This window comes from Seriola aureovittata, chromosome 8 (assembly GCF_021018895.1).
Source record: "Seriola aureovittata isolate HTS-2021-v1 ecotype China chromosome 8, ASM2101889v1, whole genome shotgun sequence".
NCBI lineage: Eukaryota > Metazoa > Chordata > Actinopteri > Carangiformes > Carangidae > Seriola > Seriola aureovittata.
The window spans coordinates 6,424,200-6,442,919 of NC_079371.1; the positions used below are offsets into that span (position 1 = coordinate 6,424,200).

Genomic DNA, 18,720 nt, shown 5'->3' on the forward strand with positions numbered 1-18,720 from the left:
TCACATTTCATGCCGCCTCCAGCTCTCAACAAAACTCTGGTGGGCGTCTTCATGGAAAACACTATTTTCTAAAAAGCACTGCATCACGCCGATGTGGTGGCGCTGTATCGTAATCAGCACAGTGCAACAGGAAATGCTTTACCATAACTAAAGAGCTGTAACTTTTCTCAAGGAATTTCCTCCAACGAGAGTCTGTTTATTCACAACAGCAGGAGTGTAGCAGGCAAGCGCGCTGATATTTCCTGGCTGTTCAAACAAGTGGATATTGTTTCTTTTGCATCTAAGCACGTCCAATTTATTAAAAATGTTTCCTAAATTAATGTTACATCCCATCCGTGTAATGTTTTCAGCTTTGCAGATACGGCTCGTGGAATCTGCCATTACTTTACAAGGCAAGATTGCGAGGAGGAGAATCACGAGGGCAGGTGAAACAATGCAGACATCATATGATGATTACAACCAGTTATAAAGTAATCATTCGTGTTACTGACGAGATGCGGTAAATTTGTCAGGTCTGAAAGTCATGCACAACCACAAGAAGTGGAGGCGACTGGTGATGGAGAGAATCACAGTCAGAGTGCAGATAGGACGATGAATCGTAGCCAGTTGCCAGGAATGTATTTACACTAAGCTGATGTTTATGTGATTTTAACGTCAACTTTTTATTCATTTTCCCAGATTTTCTCAAAAATACAGAGCCAGTGGTTTTGACCCGCAATAGCTGAACAAAACCACCTGACTCTACCGATAACACTAAAACTAGAAAAGTAGAAAGGCATTGGAGAAGGTGGCACTTTTACAAAAGCTTCACTCGAGAAGTAACAAAAAACTTATATGAAATAGTTGTTTAAAAAATAATCAAAATTAAATCAACACAGCTTGTTGCAGTTGTCTTGTTATGTTGAAGAGGGTAGATTCATTTTTTTTTTAAATATTCTTTAATCCGATAATTGTCATTTTGCTCCATCACACAATTATTAAAACTCCTAAAATTTGTTGCTTGTCAAAAGTGTTTGCTTGAGTCAGTTGAAGGCACGGTACACATGCACGTGATCAGCTCAGCCATTTGAGCCATTAAAAACCCTGATTAAGAATATGAATCCTCTGCTGTGATTTTAACATAAAGAACTGAATAACTGTTGATAAGGATACATAAATAGCCATCACATGGAAGTGGGATTTAAGCCTGTACACAATGCTGTTACAGTATAAAACTGAACAGAGAAATAAGTATGCACAGATTAGTACGGACCAGGAGATTGTTCGACTCCATTTACGGAGGAAAAACGCTTTAGCTGGGAGTGCAAATCCCTCTGGAGGCAGCGACTTGGTTGCCGTTTGTATTCTGCTGCATTTGCATCAGCTTCGACAGTTCATCCAATCAGACGATCCCGTGCACACCTACAGTGACATCCCCCCCTCCATATCTGCCAGCCGCAACAACAGATATCATTCACGACCCCATCAGTAACGAAACTCCTCCACTCACATTCTGTTTTGTCTTTAATAAATCAGCCCAGCAACTCCCACATATTCCTGTGGCCTTCAGAAAAAGAATTTATCATTCAACCGTTGACCAAATCTGGCACACCCCAAGCATTGCTGGCAACAGTGGAGGAGGTTACACACATACTGTTGATTTATTGGCATGATATACTGGACATAGCAAAATAAAATATGTTCCGCGGGACATAAGCCATTTATCTTGGAACTGTCACAAACCAATCTTCACTGCAAGGACAAGCAGAAATTGAAAAAGGAAAAACACAGTAGCAACTTGACCAAGTAAGCAAAGCAGTGCCCTCAAGGCCACATTCAAGCACACAGACCTGAATTAAAACTGCTGAAATTATATCTCTTAATGAACGCAGCTTCAGACCAGGTCTCTTCGTAGCGCGAAAGGAAAAGCCAGTCTGACACACTGAGGCACCAAAGACTTGATGTTTCAAACAACAACAACCCCACTGTAATCTAATATTTCCATTAAATGTTTGCAGGTGTCATTAGGCCAAGTGGATGGCATGATTTCTGGATTTGGATGCTCCTTCTGTTGGGAGGTGAGCCACAGTGTGCTTCTCTGGAGCGTTTTTTTTTTTTTTTTTTTTGGACACGGTCAAGCCAGCTCTGGAGAATAGGAACAGATTTCACCCTGCATATGGGATCTCAACAGGGGCTCGATAAAGCAGACCGCTGTGACTGCCCTCTGTACCTGCAGAAAACAATTAATCCTCATTCCTCTCTGCCACGGTGGCTCTTGTTTGGGCCGATGTCAGCTGTGCAGAGAGACAAAGGATAAGGGTGAAAATCTGAAAAGATGCAGCTGGAATCTTTGGCTACTTCTCAATCGATGCATTTTCATCTCCTGTGACCCAAGAGGAGCAGTACCGATATTTCTCTTGCTGCAAGAAAACACTGCCCACTCTGCCATAATAAAGAGCATGAGACAGAGATAAGGTGAGAAAGGAGTTACCTCATACTGTGCCAGGCCACATGTTCTGACCTCTCCATTCAGTTCAGATAGCCTCAGGTTTTATGCTGTATAAAAACTGGATGACATTCCTTTTTACATCTTTCATCTTCCCAGCTCAGTCCTTGTCAATGGACAGAGCTTGTTGTTGCAGTGCAGTGAGGAGAGGACAGGGGCAAATGACTCATGACATCCTGTGGCACATTTGTAATTTGACCCAAACAAATGAGTCAATTAATGCAGTTTTGAATGTAAGAGGATTTGGTAAAAGTAATCAGATGTTACTTAGCCTGGTCGTTTTAGACAATAAGTCAAAGGTTTAATTGCCTACAAAAGCATGTATCATTCCAGTCAATGATGCAGGGCTTAGTTCTTTGGGGATGAGTGGTATCACAGTGACTCATTGCTCACCAGTGGTTTCTGCTCAGTAAAAGCTCTACAAAACGGTAAGAAATGAACGCTGATGCTCCCACAGTGCTCTCTACATTGCCAGTTCTTCGTTACCTACAAACTACCTCTGACAAACCGTCCACCACTCCCTGATATATTACCCATAAAGCCCAATGCCACTATAAACCTGGAGCTGACAGCTGATTTGTGAATCCAATTACCTTCCTCTGTGTAATGGGTGTGTTCAGTGCCATAATGTAAGTCAGCTGCTGCTGGCATCTGTCAACAAAGAGTCCACTATCACAGAGAACAACATGCAGCACCCTGGACAGAAAGCCTGAACGCTGATTTCATAGCCTCCCCTTTAGAGTGACAGTTCAGGTTATTTGACATGGGGTTGCATGAGGTACTCATCCACAGTCTGTGTAACACCTGCAGTAGGTCTGGGTCATCTAGCACCATCATCAGGTCAATATCTGAATTTTTCAGGTACCTTAGTTTGACCAAATGACTGCAAAACTTAAGCATGCTACAGTAACACACACTAATCCAAAATGTTGAACACGATCAACATTATCCGAACACCACTCTGCCAAGCACAGCCTCAAAGAGCAGATAGCATGTGTAGGCTGTGTATCTTCTCATCCATCTCATCAGTATGTACTGTTTTCTTTAATTATATTAATTTTTCAAAAATGATTGTGGTGATTTATTCATATTAAAGTGCAACACAAAACACCTACATGGAGGTCATTAGACACACATTCACACCTTCCTGCATTTGTGGCTCAAACACTGAGGTGGAAAATGTATGCAGTGAGTTTGGCGTGTGATGGTATGCTAAAACGGTGAAATGAGCACTTGCTGACAGCACTGTGAGAGTGCAAACTGAAGGTACACAACAGTTGGCATCAGTTGACATCTGGGAAAGAGACAGGCTGCTGACAGGGAGATTATCTCCACTGGAGCAGCAGCACAGTGGGAGCTGTCCACTGCAGCTGTGATGCTCCTTAGGGAGCAAGGACTCCAAGGTCTGTTTGGAAAGACTTTCACACATACAATGGAAATAAAGGAGCAAACTGTATTCCTATGTTCCACTAACTTAGCACAGATTCTTACACTAAAAAAATAGGCACACCTGGCACAAAGCAGCGCAAAGAGAAACACAGGAAATGACCAATGCAGTTGCCATTTTCCCATCCAGCATCCATGTTATTTAAATAACAAATACAACAGCACCGGTCTGAAAACCCATGGGCGTGTTGGTCTTAAAATGAGGTGTGGTCTGGCACACTGTTAGTGCAATGCTATGTTGAAGTAGCGGAAATCAATCACACAATTGACAAACAAAAACCTGAAATCATTGGCAAAGTATTTCACTGTTAATTTAAAGGAGCATTGTCAAGACAGCAATATGCGCAATGCATGCACACTCTGCCTGTTACACACAAGCAGAGTGAGCTGAAAATGCGCCTCAGATGTTGCCAGTCAGAACATTACAATACAGCCCTCAGAAGGTCAGAGCATTCTTCATGGCATGTTGTGTGTTGCATAACATTGCCATGCGTCATGGAAGTCTCTTGGACATAAATGAGTCTGTGCAGAGAAGCATTATTTCGTAGTACCTAGTAAATCCATCAGTGTTTCCCATTCATCACCCAGATTAAATTTTTCCCACCACAGTTTCATAATGAATCAAAAGTTTATTTACACTTCTCATTAAATAACAAAAGATGTCTAACGTGATTTGTTGCTTCTTTGTAGAGCTGTGCGCAGCGCATTGATTTGCTCAGCCCTTCCCTTCCCCTCGAGGTGCAGAGCTGCTGTATGCATGTGATGGGACTGGGCTCACTGGTCAGTCACAATATGTCATCAACTCACCACCAATAGAATCTAATTCTGTGTCAAACACTACACCATTATAATAGCAATGGGCTTAAGTGTAAGCGCGCCTGGCTAATAGGGGAATGGGAAATGTCACTCTGATTGGTTTATTGCATGTTACGCTCAAAACATTCATATGATTAATTAAGAAGTAAGTAAGTAAGTAAGTAAGTACGACACCCTAAATGCAATTTGCGCCATGCGCTTTAGACTGTGTGCTTTGGACAGCTAAAATAGAGCCCATAGAGAGGTGGATAGCTCATCCCTTAAAAAGTATCAGTGGAATGATACACAGGAATGCAGCGATGATGACTCAGATCCCATGGGTATCTGTCACCTGCAGGAGGCCACGGTCAGGCCAGTCTGATGTAAAATGGTCAGTGTATTGAAATAAAAGGAGAAAAAGACTGAGTGCAGGAGGGAGGGGAGGTGGGACAAAAGGAGGAAAAGGACAGAATCCGACTGCGTGTCTGTCATTGTTCGTTAGCTCCCCTCCTGCCTCTGGCAAATAAATTATTTTTTGCTCTATTTCAGTCAGTTATAATTTAACTAATTAAATTCCAGTCCAATATAAGGAAAACTGAGCAGTATTTTTATCGTAGTTTGTTTTGTCTAACAACACTAAACAGGTAGCTTGACGTCAGAGCTCTCGTGTTGCCGTTTTCTCCATCATACTTCCTGCTGTGCTAGTCAAGGTCTTGCCAAACGGCCAAGTGCACTGAGGAAGATAGTGACAGTTTCCCCACATACAGTAAGAGAGTAATTTTATTTTATCACACTGTTTTATTTCCTCAGGCTCAGAAAATAATCAGAGGGGGCATCTGAACTGTTTGAGACCTGCAGCCTGAAGCTGAAAGAGGGATTCAGATTGGGCTGACCCAGGTGGAGGTCTCCTCAGCTCACAGACGAGGCCAAATCAATGAGGGCTGCAGTGAAATGCAGACAGCAAACCCCAACGGGAAGGTGTTTGGATGCAGAGCCACAGGCAGAGGAGGGATGTGAATATAGATGAGAATTCACATGGCGAGAAGGCTGTGTGGACTCACATAAGCATGAGAGGTGAATAAATGAGCCCTGACAGGAACCATAGGAGCTGATGTCTTTCAATGGATTTTTGTTGTTTCCATCTTTACGTTATAATTTTCATTCTTAGATTTTTCAAAAGGGTATTGCACAACAGCCTCACAGAGAAATGCTATTGAAGCTACAGGCAGGATTTTTCCTGCACAGACAATTGGGAGGCGGTCACCTCGTCAAATTTTGTACCGCCTCCGCCTCCTGACAAAATTCTTACTTCTACTTGTTTTCTCTGTACTAGGTGGATTTGACATTTGTAACTGCAATTGCAGCTGTACACCACTACGGCGCTGTATCGTAATCCGTGCATCAGGCAGAGCCATCCGAAATTGCCAAAGAAGAAGAATACAAACGAGATGGATTTTCTGCCTGCGGAAGGAGGCGGCGACCTGATTTTGCGGCTCTTCAGACAGGTGAATAGGGTTGCCACCTGCCCTGTATAATACGGGATTGTCGCGTATTTGAAAATAAAATTCTGCGTCCTGTATTGAATCAATATGGGACATCTCCGCCTCCCAACAAAATTCTAGTACTTGTTTTCTCAGTACTCGGTGGATTTGAAAAAATATGGGACCCTATTTGTCCCATATTTTCGTTCATGTCAAGTAAAACCAAACCAGTTGCCACCTTTTTTCACATGTCGTATAGCTTAGTACAACCCCCGCCTAATTTTCGGCCAGGAAAAATCCTGTACAGGTAAGTACCTTTTTGATACTGGAGCAAAAGCTGCTTTTAAATTTCAAAAACTACTTCCTGACATATTACCCAAGAATGAAAAGAAATCCTGTCCTACCTTTATATACTGTATATTAAAGAGAGAGAAAGGTAAATTTAACAAACTGAGATTAAGTTAGCTTTAGATTTTTAATATCTATTGATATTCACTCTGACCACTGGCGTACTACGCATGTGCACCACCCAGATATAACAAAACCCTTCATAGTCGGACTGGCCATTGGGCTCACTGCTACAAATACTGGTGAGTCAGTGGACCGTCAAAAATCTTTTACCGTCCCTGTAGAGTCACTCTCTCTGTGTGTCTGTCGTTCAGGGTGCACAAGAGAGTGTGCAGCATGCATGATCCAGGACTGGGCTCACTTCACCGACGTCAGTGTAGTACTGCTGGAGCGCAATAGAACCACACTATTTTCTCCAAATGAGGAAATAGAATATTTAAAGAACAGTTAATGCGGTTGGAATTCTTTTTTTTTTTTTAAGCTATTGAAGATCCAATGATCACTAAAGCCTTTGACATTCAAGAGAGCCAATAAAAACAAATGGAATGGTCAAATATTACACATATACATTTAAGATGTATTGATTGATTCACAACATCAACTCATGCATTGAAAAAGGAAACATTCCACCTTAAAAATGGCCGGTAGCTGCTGGTAGCCTTTGAGCGGCACAGTGAATTAAAGTATTTTTTCTACCTAGCTTTCATTAACTAGTGAAGATAGAAAAGCAGAAAACATCCTTTTATTCATGATTCACTCTTGTGGCTTTTTTCTTTGTGATGCATTTGCAAAGAAATGTAACAAAGTCAGCATATTAAACTTGGACAGCTTGTGCTGCATCCATCCAAGCCTATTAGATGAGCTTGCCTCTGCCTGCAATGCAACTTTTCCTCAGAATGGATGTTTTGTCTTCATTTGCTTGGCACCAGTATGTAAATGAAATCATTAAAAACACAAACTACTTATTTTCATTGGGCTATAAGCTTAATGCTTACAGCTACGGTATCACCTAATACTACTTAACCAGATGTGACATGGCTGACTGCTATGTAATTTTCCCAATGCGATAAAACTATTCATGAAGTCAGTTATAGTTGACTAATGTATGTAAACTAAACCAAGGGGAAACTGTAAACCTTAAGAATTTTACCTGTATAATCACCAGTTGGACAGACATTTTATCCAGTTGAATCTACATTAAATGAAAGCTCGTTTAAAAGATATTGTATCATCAGTGGCTGTCAACACTTATCAACTTTGCTAACCAGTATCCTGGGGGAAAGCCTTTATGAGTACTAAAAACTTCAGGGAAATAAACTTCAAAATCTAAACAAAACTTCACTTAGAAATTGTAGTTTTTATGTTTACTGTGTGATATCCTTTACAAAACACAATGTAAGTGAAAGAATGATCATAAACAGCATGGAAAAGCAATCAAATACACAGAGTACAAATAAACACAAGACGGCTACCAAGGCAAACTGCTAAAAAAAAAAAGCTTTGCTGATTTACCACGAGCAAGCAAATTAGAGGGACTAAGAAGGTAATAAAAGTGAAAATAGTCTCACAGATGAAAGAAATGTTGTTGTGAAAGAGAGTCCCTGAGTGAGCGAGGAACAAACATACTGCTGACTTATAAGGTGCATTTTACTGGTCAGAAATAGAGAGAAATACATTAACAACTCAAATGAAATCTGTTTTGCTTTCCTCTTGAAAAGTGACACCATTGATGTATCTTTTCCTCGTAAATGCTGACCACAATCCATTACACAAGAAGACTTCAAAAATGCAACGGAACAAATTTTGGTCAGTGAGATGTGCTGAATGCACAAAAATCCACAGGAGTTATCCAAACAGCAGGGCTCTGACTCTGGCCGAGCTCAGTGCGGTAAACACTCAGGTACAGGGCTTCTTTTGAGCTCACACAGTGTATCCTTCATGACTGCTCTAAATGACATATTAGATAGAGCTTTTTGTGTGTTTATGGAGGGGTCTGCACAGTGGGGTCTGTCAGAGCGAGAATGTTTACAGCAAACAGGACAAAAATTCTAATATATGATTCCCAGAAAAAGCCCTCCCAGGCAAATGGAAAATTACCGAACTGCCCTGAGGTTCCCCTATATTTCAGTAATTCTAAAATAAATAAAGCTCCTAATCTGAATTAGCTCGGACTCCAAAAACAACCTTTCCATGGTGATTTAACTTCCAGGAGGAAAATAAAAATCTGCTCTCTTTCAGTGAAACTTAAGATATGGGATGTTCTTTATTCGATGCCAGACCTCCCCTAAGGACAAGAATCACCCAGCACCTGCAGAGCTTTAGACACACAATTGATATGTTTGGCTGAAAAGTCTGCATCCTCTCCCTCCCCCCATTATGGTTAACTTTTCATTGCTAAAGCTATTTTTGTGCCATCAACGCCCCTTGAGGCATTCTATGTGTCTTACGTTGGAGACATGGCTGCTTTTCAGACAAGTAATCTCAGTGCAAGCTGCTTCTTACTGGGCCAAACCACTGAACCACAACCTCAGTCTTCCACCGTTGTCACTAAAGGGAAAATGTTCAACATGTCAATGTCTGCAGAAGATGGGATTTTGTATAAACAACATCATGTGTAAATATATATAATATGGTCTGCTTGAAATGAGCCCTGAATTTCTGCATTCTTTAGTAGCTTAACAAACTGTCCACAACAAATATTCTGGACAATGTAGAAGAAAATAAAGGCAAAACTGATCTGAAATGGCCAATATTTCCAAATCTATTACCAGCTATATATTATAAAATTGGTGACATCCCTATGACTGCTCCTAGTGGAGGTATCAAAAAAGACACAGTGGCAGATAGCAATTAACACTGAGTTTATATATGGCTCAAATCTTTGATTACACTCTATGTAGAGAATTACACCTACTGCTACTCCTTGTTCTAGCACTTCACTGAGGCCATATTACACTTCAGTTGAATTAAAAATATGTAATCAGGTGTCTTTTAATGGCTGTTCCATAAAATGGAGAATTCTAACTGTATAATGCTAATCTAAAAGAAACATATAAGTGCTGAGGTGCTGAAAGGACAGTGGTAAGACAAACAGCCTTTACCAGACTAACAAATATTTTTTTTTAAAAATGATGGAGAAAAATAGTTTCTCAAGGAGGAATTTACAGGAAGAAAAGTGAATTATTTGACATTATACTTGCTGTTGCCTTATTTGCCCATAGTGTAAACAGTAAAGCTCATCGTAAAATGTATAGACTAAACTTACATATTACTACAGATGAAGTTCAGTAGTTTACAACATATGGAAAGTTGGACATTTTGTGTTTTGAATGGCAGCCATTTGGGATTACATTTCACCAAGCATTCAGCAGTGAATTGGCCTGGGACAGTATAACGGCCAATATTAATTCATCAAAAAGTTATCATTATCAGTGGTTTATGTTGGCCAACAAGAAATTGCATTGCAGAAAAGCAAGAGATTTCTTTGAGGTACTTTAGGAATAGTGTCAACATTATAGTATGTCCAAGTTTATGTTTCAACCTTAAAGCATCCCGCTCTCAGTACATAATTATAAAAAAAAAAAATCATCAATGATCTTCAATCCTTGGCAAAAATATTTGTTTATGTTATGTGTTCTTAAAAAAAAGATTATTCTAGATAGATTTTTTGGTATCAGACTCAAAAGTATTGGTCTGGCCCTACTCAATAATGTTAAGTAAATTTGCGAGTCCCCATATATTCCAACGTATACTGTGCTCTCCATCCACTGTGCAGCAGCAGCAGTGGACGCAGGCATTCTGATATAGTGTCCTTCATCCCTACAGTAATCCATCATAGCCTCTGTTGTGCTATTTCCAATTGTTTATCCTGGCATTGCTGGAAAGAAAAAAATGCCAGAATCACAGGAAAATCTCAGAATCACTTTGTCTCTTGAGAGAGGCCACTGTGCAGTGAAGGCGATAGTCACAGTATTACTGCTTACAGTGTTGTTGCTCCACTGCAACGAAAACAATTTTCCTGCACCTCCTCTATTCTGAAGGGGAGTGGCGGAGGTGTTCTGTATTTTAGTTCAGGTTTTTTAGTTTTTAGTTCCGGAGGCCTGGCTTTTCGTTGGGATGCAGCCGTTTTATGTTCACAATTCAGGTGGAATCCATCTCTGGCTCAGTCTGTCCCTCCTACCACACAGAGGCTTATAGTGACAGGCTGAGGTGAATCCTGATATTGATGTAGCAGAGTGAGAGCTTCTTTCTCAAGATGCTATCTGAGAACAGAAATAAAAAAAAAAAAGTCTGCTGAGGTGTAATCACACAGCCACTCCCTGGTGAACAGTCTAATCCAGTTTCCTCCATTTTCTTCCTGTCCCATCTTCTCATTTTCCCCCTACAGTACTTTATGATCATTTGCTTTCTTTTTTTCCCTAACTCCAGTTTGTTATGATAAATTAGCCTTCTCTATTTTGTACTCTGTTTCTGTTTTCCTTTCAGAATAAATTGAGATTGTTTGCATACACAACATTCCTGGATGGCAGGCTAATTCACCACACAAAGTCTGTAACCAAACTGATACCAGCTTCACTAAAATGGACTGAATTAGGTAAATCACTACATGATACTGATTGCTCAGCTTTGTGAACCTCCAAAAGGTCATAAAGCTGAACAATCAGACCGTCCCAAATGGAGTTTCTGGCAAACAGAGATCTGAACATTTGTGACAAGCTAAAACAACAGCCAGTGCCTAATAAAGCAAGCCACAGGGAGAAACAGCATGAGTGTTGAGGCAATGAGACAATCTGAAGTTATTGCCCAAACTCTAGTGTAGATCCTGCACCTGCTGCTGCAGACTCCTTAGTTCCAATTTCAACGTTCCTTGCATGGCACTTTATCTCTGAAGTGATTAGGAACAAACAGCGCCATCAATCAGGTGGTGGAGCCCCTGAGAGCGCTAGAGCTGATCCAAAAACACCTCGAGGCTGCCAAGTTTCTGCTGATTCTGCTGACACTCACAATATTCTACCACATAATCCTTCACACACTGCTCTTCAAATGAACGAATACTGGTACCGTCAAAAACCCCACTTATATACTGAATGCCTCACCTGAAACAACAGAACCTTAAAGGTACAAAAGCATTCGTTCGCTAGGAAATTAAGCAAGACTAGTACCAGGAGCTGGTTGCACAAAAGGGCAGATTGCAAATGGTGGCAGGGTCACGGTTCACAAACATTTCACACTCACAAATAGTAGATCAACCTCACAAGTATGCTGTTGGTTTGGTAAGTGAAACATTTCAAAATGAGCAGGAAGAAAAAACAATCATATGTTGCAAATCGCCGTTACAAACTGAGTTCCCATTTCATTTTTCCTCATTTTTCAGTCCGATATTGTGTTCATGTTAGACAACTTCTGTTTGGGAAGGGGTTGTTATTTTGTTTTGTTTTGCATTAATAAATCAGTATAAAATGAAGTCCTGCCTACATCATTTTCAGTTGACAGAGAAGCTGCAATGGTGGTTACTAGGAACAGTTCACATTTTTTCATGACGATTGATGACATATGCTGATTTAGGATTTGTTTCCTCAATCAGTTGACTTACAAACGACTTGTACAGCTGTGTCAATCTCATTAAACCTTGTTGCCATTTTTGCGGCAATATTTCTGTCACCATTTCTCATGGACGTAGCTATTTTTCTGGTTCTGGCATAAGAAGATGACACACAGGCTGTATATGAAGTACAGCCTCAAAATAAAAAAAGTAAAATAAATAACAAAATAAAGTTGTCATCAACACCCCTCGGACATAGTGTAGATGGCATTAAAAATTATGATGTTTCACAAAGGTAGTATGTATTACAGGACTGTTGTTGCTTAAATTAAAATATAAAGGGGATTCTATTTTTCTGGTCACTCAATGTAATCTGGAATTTGGATTTAAAGATTTACAATTCAACCCATGCAGCATTTTCTCTAATTATATAAGATAACAAACTGGCAGAGCAGCAAGTGTTGTACACTGTGTAGCCCCTCTGAGCTCATTCATCTGAATATTTCATTTTTGTTTTCATTATTTACCCCTACTTATTCATTCATTTGAAGAATAACTTACCAGTCTATAAAAGAGGACTTTTCAAAGTTCTGGGGAACTGAAGAATTCCCTGTTTGTCCAAAAAGAAAAACTATTCTACCATTTGTTGACGCTCCAAAGGACCGTCAAATCACATTTCGCAATAGAAAATTGCTGGAGCGTAATATATTGCCTCTATTAACGTTATTGTCGCCATATTTGCATGTAATTTCCACCGGGACAGCGTGCCATTTGGTGAAGTGTTACTCTTTTTTATCGCATTCTTTCCAATGCTTCAAAGACAGGTTGTGCTGCAAAGGCTTCCACCTGCTCAAATACTAAGATGTAAAGTATAATAGAAAAGCTCCATTCATTCAGTATAGCTAGCTATATTAGCTAATTGTAGAGACTTCGTATTGGTAGTTGCCTTTCATTCATATACCTAGACAGAGCTCAGAAACTTGGCCAAACTCATCGTGTTGGCCCAGAAATGTTGTACACAGCTAAGCTTTTAGCACTTACCTGCAATCAGCGGATAACTTTGCCTCCTCGTTTCTCCCCCCTTCTATGGTGATTTCTTTATGCAGATGATTACAGCCCTTCAAATTTTCTGGGATCCGGTTATTTCTATGTGAAAGACAGCAAGAATACAGGTGTTTAAAACAATAACTCGGGAACGCCTGCCAACTTGCCTCCATCAATAATTTTGTTTCAGTTCCAATAAAATTAGCACCAACAACTACAGCAACCTCACACAATGAGAGCGAAACAAAACGAGGGAAAACTACAGGATCCACAGTACTTGTTCCAAACTTTGTAGCTACATAAAACAACTACACAGATGCAAACAAAGCCTCTTACATCGCCCACAATCATCCAGGAAATAGCAGTCCATCAACAAAGTTGCCGGGAATGATAGTGGTCAATAGCACAGCTGTCCACTGCAGTGGCAGCAATTGTGGAAAAGCACCATTAGGCGCCAAATCCTGACATATAAGTGCCACAGCTATAACAGGAACCTACCTAAAAGTTTTAAACTAGAATTACCACCTGGAGGTTGTATGCCTCTGCCAACCAGGCCAGTGTCAGTTAATTAGCGTGCAAAAGCTGATCAGTACCTCCTTGACTCCAAGTGAATATTTGTGCCAGACGGAATGAAATTCCCTCTGGGCGTTCCTGATATATTGTGTTCACAAGAACGTGAGGTCATCACGACCTTGACCTCGACCTTTGACCACCAGTTCATCTTTCAGTTCAAGTGACCTTTTGTGCAAAATTTTATATTATATTATTGGGCATTTTTGTCTTTATTTTTGATAGTACAGTGAGACAGACAGGAAAGTCAGTCATTACTTAAAATAAGTGGAAAACATAAAACTACTTTTCAGATAAATGCGTTTGCATGTGCATGAGGTGCTACAAAATAAAAAGCCATACTGAAAATTACTATCTTATTTAGTGCAAAACATGTTTCTTTCACCTGTTTTTTTGTACGCACATTCAAACTGAGGACTGTCATGAATTCTGGGTGCAAATGTCACAGAAATAAGTTTTCTAACATGGTGATTCTGAAAGTGAGACACAACAAGAAAAGGAGGGCTGTCGAGGGATTCACTTAAACTCCTTGTGAGGTTGCCTACTCAAAAGACGACTTTCATTAAAGAGATGCAAAAGGGTTCAAACAGCATTTATCAATGCTGCCTTCACATTGATAAAATGCATTATGAAAATGAGTCCTCAAAAATCAAATTTGATGATGGCTTTGCTTTCTTCATAAGTCTGCTTTAAAATACTTGAGGTTAAAACACACCAAGAATTGAGGTGAGTTACTAAGTGAGGACACAGTAAAAGAACGCTGGCGTGAGTTACTTTCTATGACGATTAAAGTAATACAAATGGACAGAAAAACAATAGCCTTACGCTGACCATACACCAGACAACATTTCACATGATTTCAAGGTATTTGGCTGTGTGTGTAAGGTGTGAGGATGAAAGTTCTCTAAGCATAGACATTTTCTTAATTGTTTTCACCATCAATGAATGGAGAGAGCTGCAGTCCCATGCAGATATCATGTGAAAGTAGTGGTCCTCAGAACTGACAATTACACGTATGACATTCTACATAGTCAACGGTGTGTTGAAATATTATTGTATAAATATGAAGGTCAACACCAGAGGAGTAACTGAATGAATAAGTATAAATGAAAAATTTTCATTATGTGATTGTAATTCAGCTCCCAAGATAAAAAAACACATTAGTGGATGGGAAGTTAAGTTTAGTAAAATACAATAATCCAGTTGTGATGTGAAACGCAACTGTTTGCACTGAATGATGAGCGGCACAAAGCGGCTAACTAGGATGCTAGGGACAATCCTGAAATGTAAATAATCAGGAGTTAAACAGCCAATAGACTCCAGGTCTTCCTGGACCTTAGAGGCGCTGCTGAATGATCCATAACCAGGTTACTAGTGCTGAGCATCTCAGCCTTTCAGCAGCATACCCTCTTGAATCCTCCATTCCCAAACAACGATATTGCCAGCGGTACTCAGAACGAGAGCTTCCTTTATCTCTGACTCATATTTTCACATTTCATTATGCTGCCTCTTTTCCCCATAGCCATTGTTACAAGACACACACTTACTGCTGAATTGTTAGCAAAACTGAGCTTACGTTTCCTCATTTAAAAGGGAGATTTTTCCAAAGCTGACAAATCTCTTCACATCCTACAACATATCACTCTGCATTCAGTTGTGCTTTAATTTAGCTATAGCACCATTATCCTGGGGCCACTGTGAACTCAAAACAAAGCAGATATCCCGTACACTCTCTCCCCTGTCTCTCTCTCTCTCTGTCAACCCTCTCTGAGAGCCCCTCCCTCCTGAAGGCAATCCAACAATGTCCTGCTCATTGATCAGAGAGGGGATTGGTGCAGTGTGGAGGTAAATGGCTGTCACAGGGAATGATAGACCTTAACTCAACCATGGTTGCTCCTGAGGCCACTCAGCCTCCACTTATAGTGATGGATGCAAGGATGTCGCCCATCACATTCTTGAAAGTGGGGAAGACTTTGTTCCGTCACTAAAGGACTCAGGAAACATTAACATAAAACATCCGTTTTAGGAATCACTTCATCTACTTTTTCCTGACACAAGCTGACGACAGAGAGTTGAAGTTACCCACCACGTAGCTTCAATGTGCCCTGCCTTATTTAAAATTCTTAATGGACATTGTTTCTTTTGCTGCGAAACTGATGGTCAATTAATCTGCTACTTAATCTATACAAATTTAAGAGGCAGCAGTTTTGACAAGAAATGAATTGTTTAAACTCATTATCAATCAAATATGCCCACCGTCCCAATATCACTGGTTCCAGCTTCTCAAACTGGAACATCCGTTTCTTTTTCTTTAGGGCTGCAACTAACAAGTATTTTCATTATTGATTATTTTCTGAATTAATCAAATCATTTTGATGACATAAAAGAGCAACAAATCCTCAAATTTGAAATATCCTGACTCTTAGTCCCTCATATTGATACCGATTATATTTTCATTAGACAATCCCTACTCTACCCATGTCTTACAAACTCCACACAGCCCCAGTTTAATTTGACACTGTGCTTCAATGTTATCCACTAGCTTCTTATATCATAATGAACATTTGCCTTCCACATACAGCATCAAGTCCACAAACATAAGGATTTACAACAGGTCATCTGTATGACTGAATTTCACAGCTGTGTTTACAGAGCTGCTGCGTTAGAAACATTTTTGCTTGCATATTCTCAGCGCTTGGCCGGCTAGTTACTGGGGCAACTAATCGTCAAATTATGAGCACTTATCCATCATTAGACTGGGTGTGAGAGACCTGAAGTAAGTTCTAAATAAATCACAGCTCTGTAAAAACGGAGGCGGCTAAAACGGTGAACAAAGTGTTGAAATAAAGCTGAGTACTGGTAAGCCTGTTGGTGGGCGGTGCTTGGATTGTTTGATCCCCCAATTGTTCAGTGAGGGCGGTAAACAGTTTTTTGTTTTTTTATCACAGTTAAAGGATCACAGAGAAATAAACGCAGGGAAAATAAGACAAAATCACTTCACTTTAAAACCTGGATGACTTTAATCTAGCAGTCATACAAAGGCTGAGCCCAGTACTGGTTGCTAGTGTTGCTCCCCAGTAAGAAACCAGCAACTCCAAGAAGTTAATAAGTTAAAGTATGAAGATGCCTTTATTATCTGTGTTTGTCTATGTCCAGTGCTTACACATATCTACTTAGATACAGTATGGGAATAGACTTGAAATTCTGGTCTATGCGTTGTTATTTGTTGTTGTTGAATCTGTTATATATGTTCTTATGAAACCACGAGTGAGTGGTAAAAAAAAAAAGGGGGGAAGGTTTAGGATCCTTCACGCCTATCAGATTTGTGGCTGGAGAGCCTGATAAAGTTAACTTTGTTCATCCCTATCCAAGCCAAATCAAATGATATTTCAGCAGTTATTTCACACTTCACCCATGTTCCCCATCACTCACAGGATGAGAAAAAGGATAAAGAATATTATAAAGTCAAATGAGCAAGATGCATCTCATTATGAAAGGGAGTAAACTAATCCTATAATAAAGTTTTGGAGGGATAGAAACTTTTAAGCATCATGGAACAAGTTTAAACATTAAACCCACAGTGAAAAATTACAAAGTACATCTTACTTAAGTACTGCAATTGAGTACAATTTTGTTGTAGTAGTATGTATTATGTATGAAAAGTATTTCCATTTCATGATGCTTCATACTTCTACCCCCTCTACATTTCAGACACAAATATTGTACTTTTTACTACACATATCTTTTTAAACTTTAGTTACCAGTCACTTTGCTGAATGAGACTAATAATACAAAATGGCAGGATTAAATTTGGATGGGAAAAGTTAAAGAGCAGCACTTCAACAACCCTCATCAACATCACTGTGGCGCCCTGGAACAAGGTCCCTACCCCCAGCTGCTCCAGTGGAGCTGCTGAGTAGCCAGCAGGTCAGACTGTGGTTGTACTGGTCAGCCTCCAGGTGTGAATGTGTGTAACTGTGTGAATATATACAGCTGGCTAATTAATATCAGCTGCACCTTTAGCAGCTGCAAGTGATGTACACTTAATGAATCAATAATATGATGTAGATAATTCTGAAATCGGCCATTTTGCAGAATGAGTACTTTTACTTTTGGTCCTTTAAGTACATTTTGATGCTAATACTTTTGTAGTTTTATTGAAGTAAAAGTTTGACTGCAGAACTAACCCCGTCACAACTGTGCACGTGATAAAAATAAGAATGGATGTTAGCTAAAATAACATGGTATACCAAAATTAACTCAATGAGTTACACGGGAACACACCAGCGTCAGTGGGGAAAAATTAAATAAAATGAAACTACACACTCTGACACACTTTCAATGCAATTTCTTTGAATATAATCTCTGCTTTGTGTGAGTAACGTGTGATGCTGTGACCTGCCTACCGGTGTACTGCAGGAGAAACATTGTCCCTTGCCTCAGGTTTTGAGATTGAACGGTCCAACCGACGATAAGTCTCTCAGTTTGAAATAAGTCCTTGAAGTGGAGGAGTTTCGTGGCGGCTACACTGCAGGAGAAAAGGAGGGACACTACAGTACAGGTCTGTATCTGTGCCAGCCAACGGTGACAGGTTAGCACCTGCTTCACAGCATGCGCTAAGCTAGAGTAAAACTAGCAATTCGCTTAAAGAGAACTTCCGATTGTGATTTTCAAAATAAATCCCATGGTGACAATCAGTCAGCAACGCTCTACATTGGCTTTTTGAGACAAATGACAGAAGGACTTAGTTTATAAGTACCGCTAATCAGTGTTTCTTCAGAGAGCACCTCCATGTACATCTGACCTGAATACTTAATTCGTTATCTTCATCTTTGGAAAAACCTTAGGCTTTTAATTTGAAGGCAGGTGCATCTTTTTTCCCATGTTACAAATTACAGTGATAGGTAGTAAATATTCAATGGGTGCATTGTACCATGGTGTGAAATTACTTACAAAGTGCAGTTCTTCAGACTTGTCTTTTATGAATACAATAACCAAGAAAGCAAGAG

General features: G+C 39.9%; 1 pseudogene; it reads right to left on the reverse strand.

Moving 5' to 3' along the window:
- LOC130173970 (ecto-NOX disulfide-thiol exchanger 2-like) overlaps positions 1–18,315 on the reverse strand; it is a 160,370-nt pseudogene extending 142,055 nt beyond the window's left edge.
- Positions 18,316–18,720: the final 405 nt, after the last annotated feature.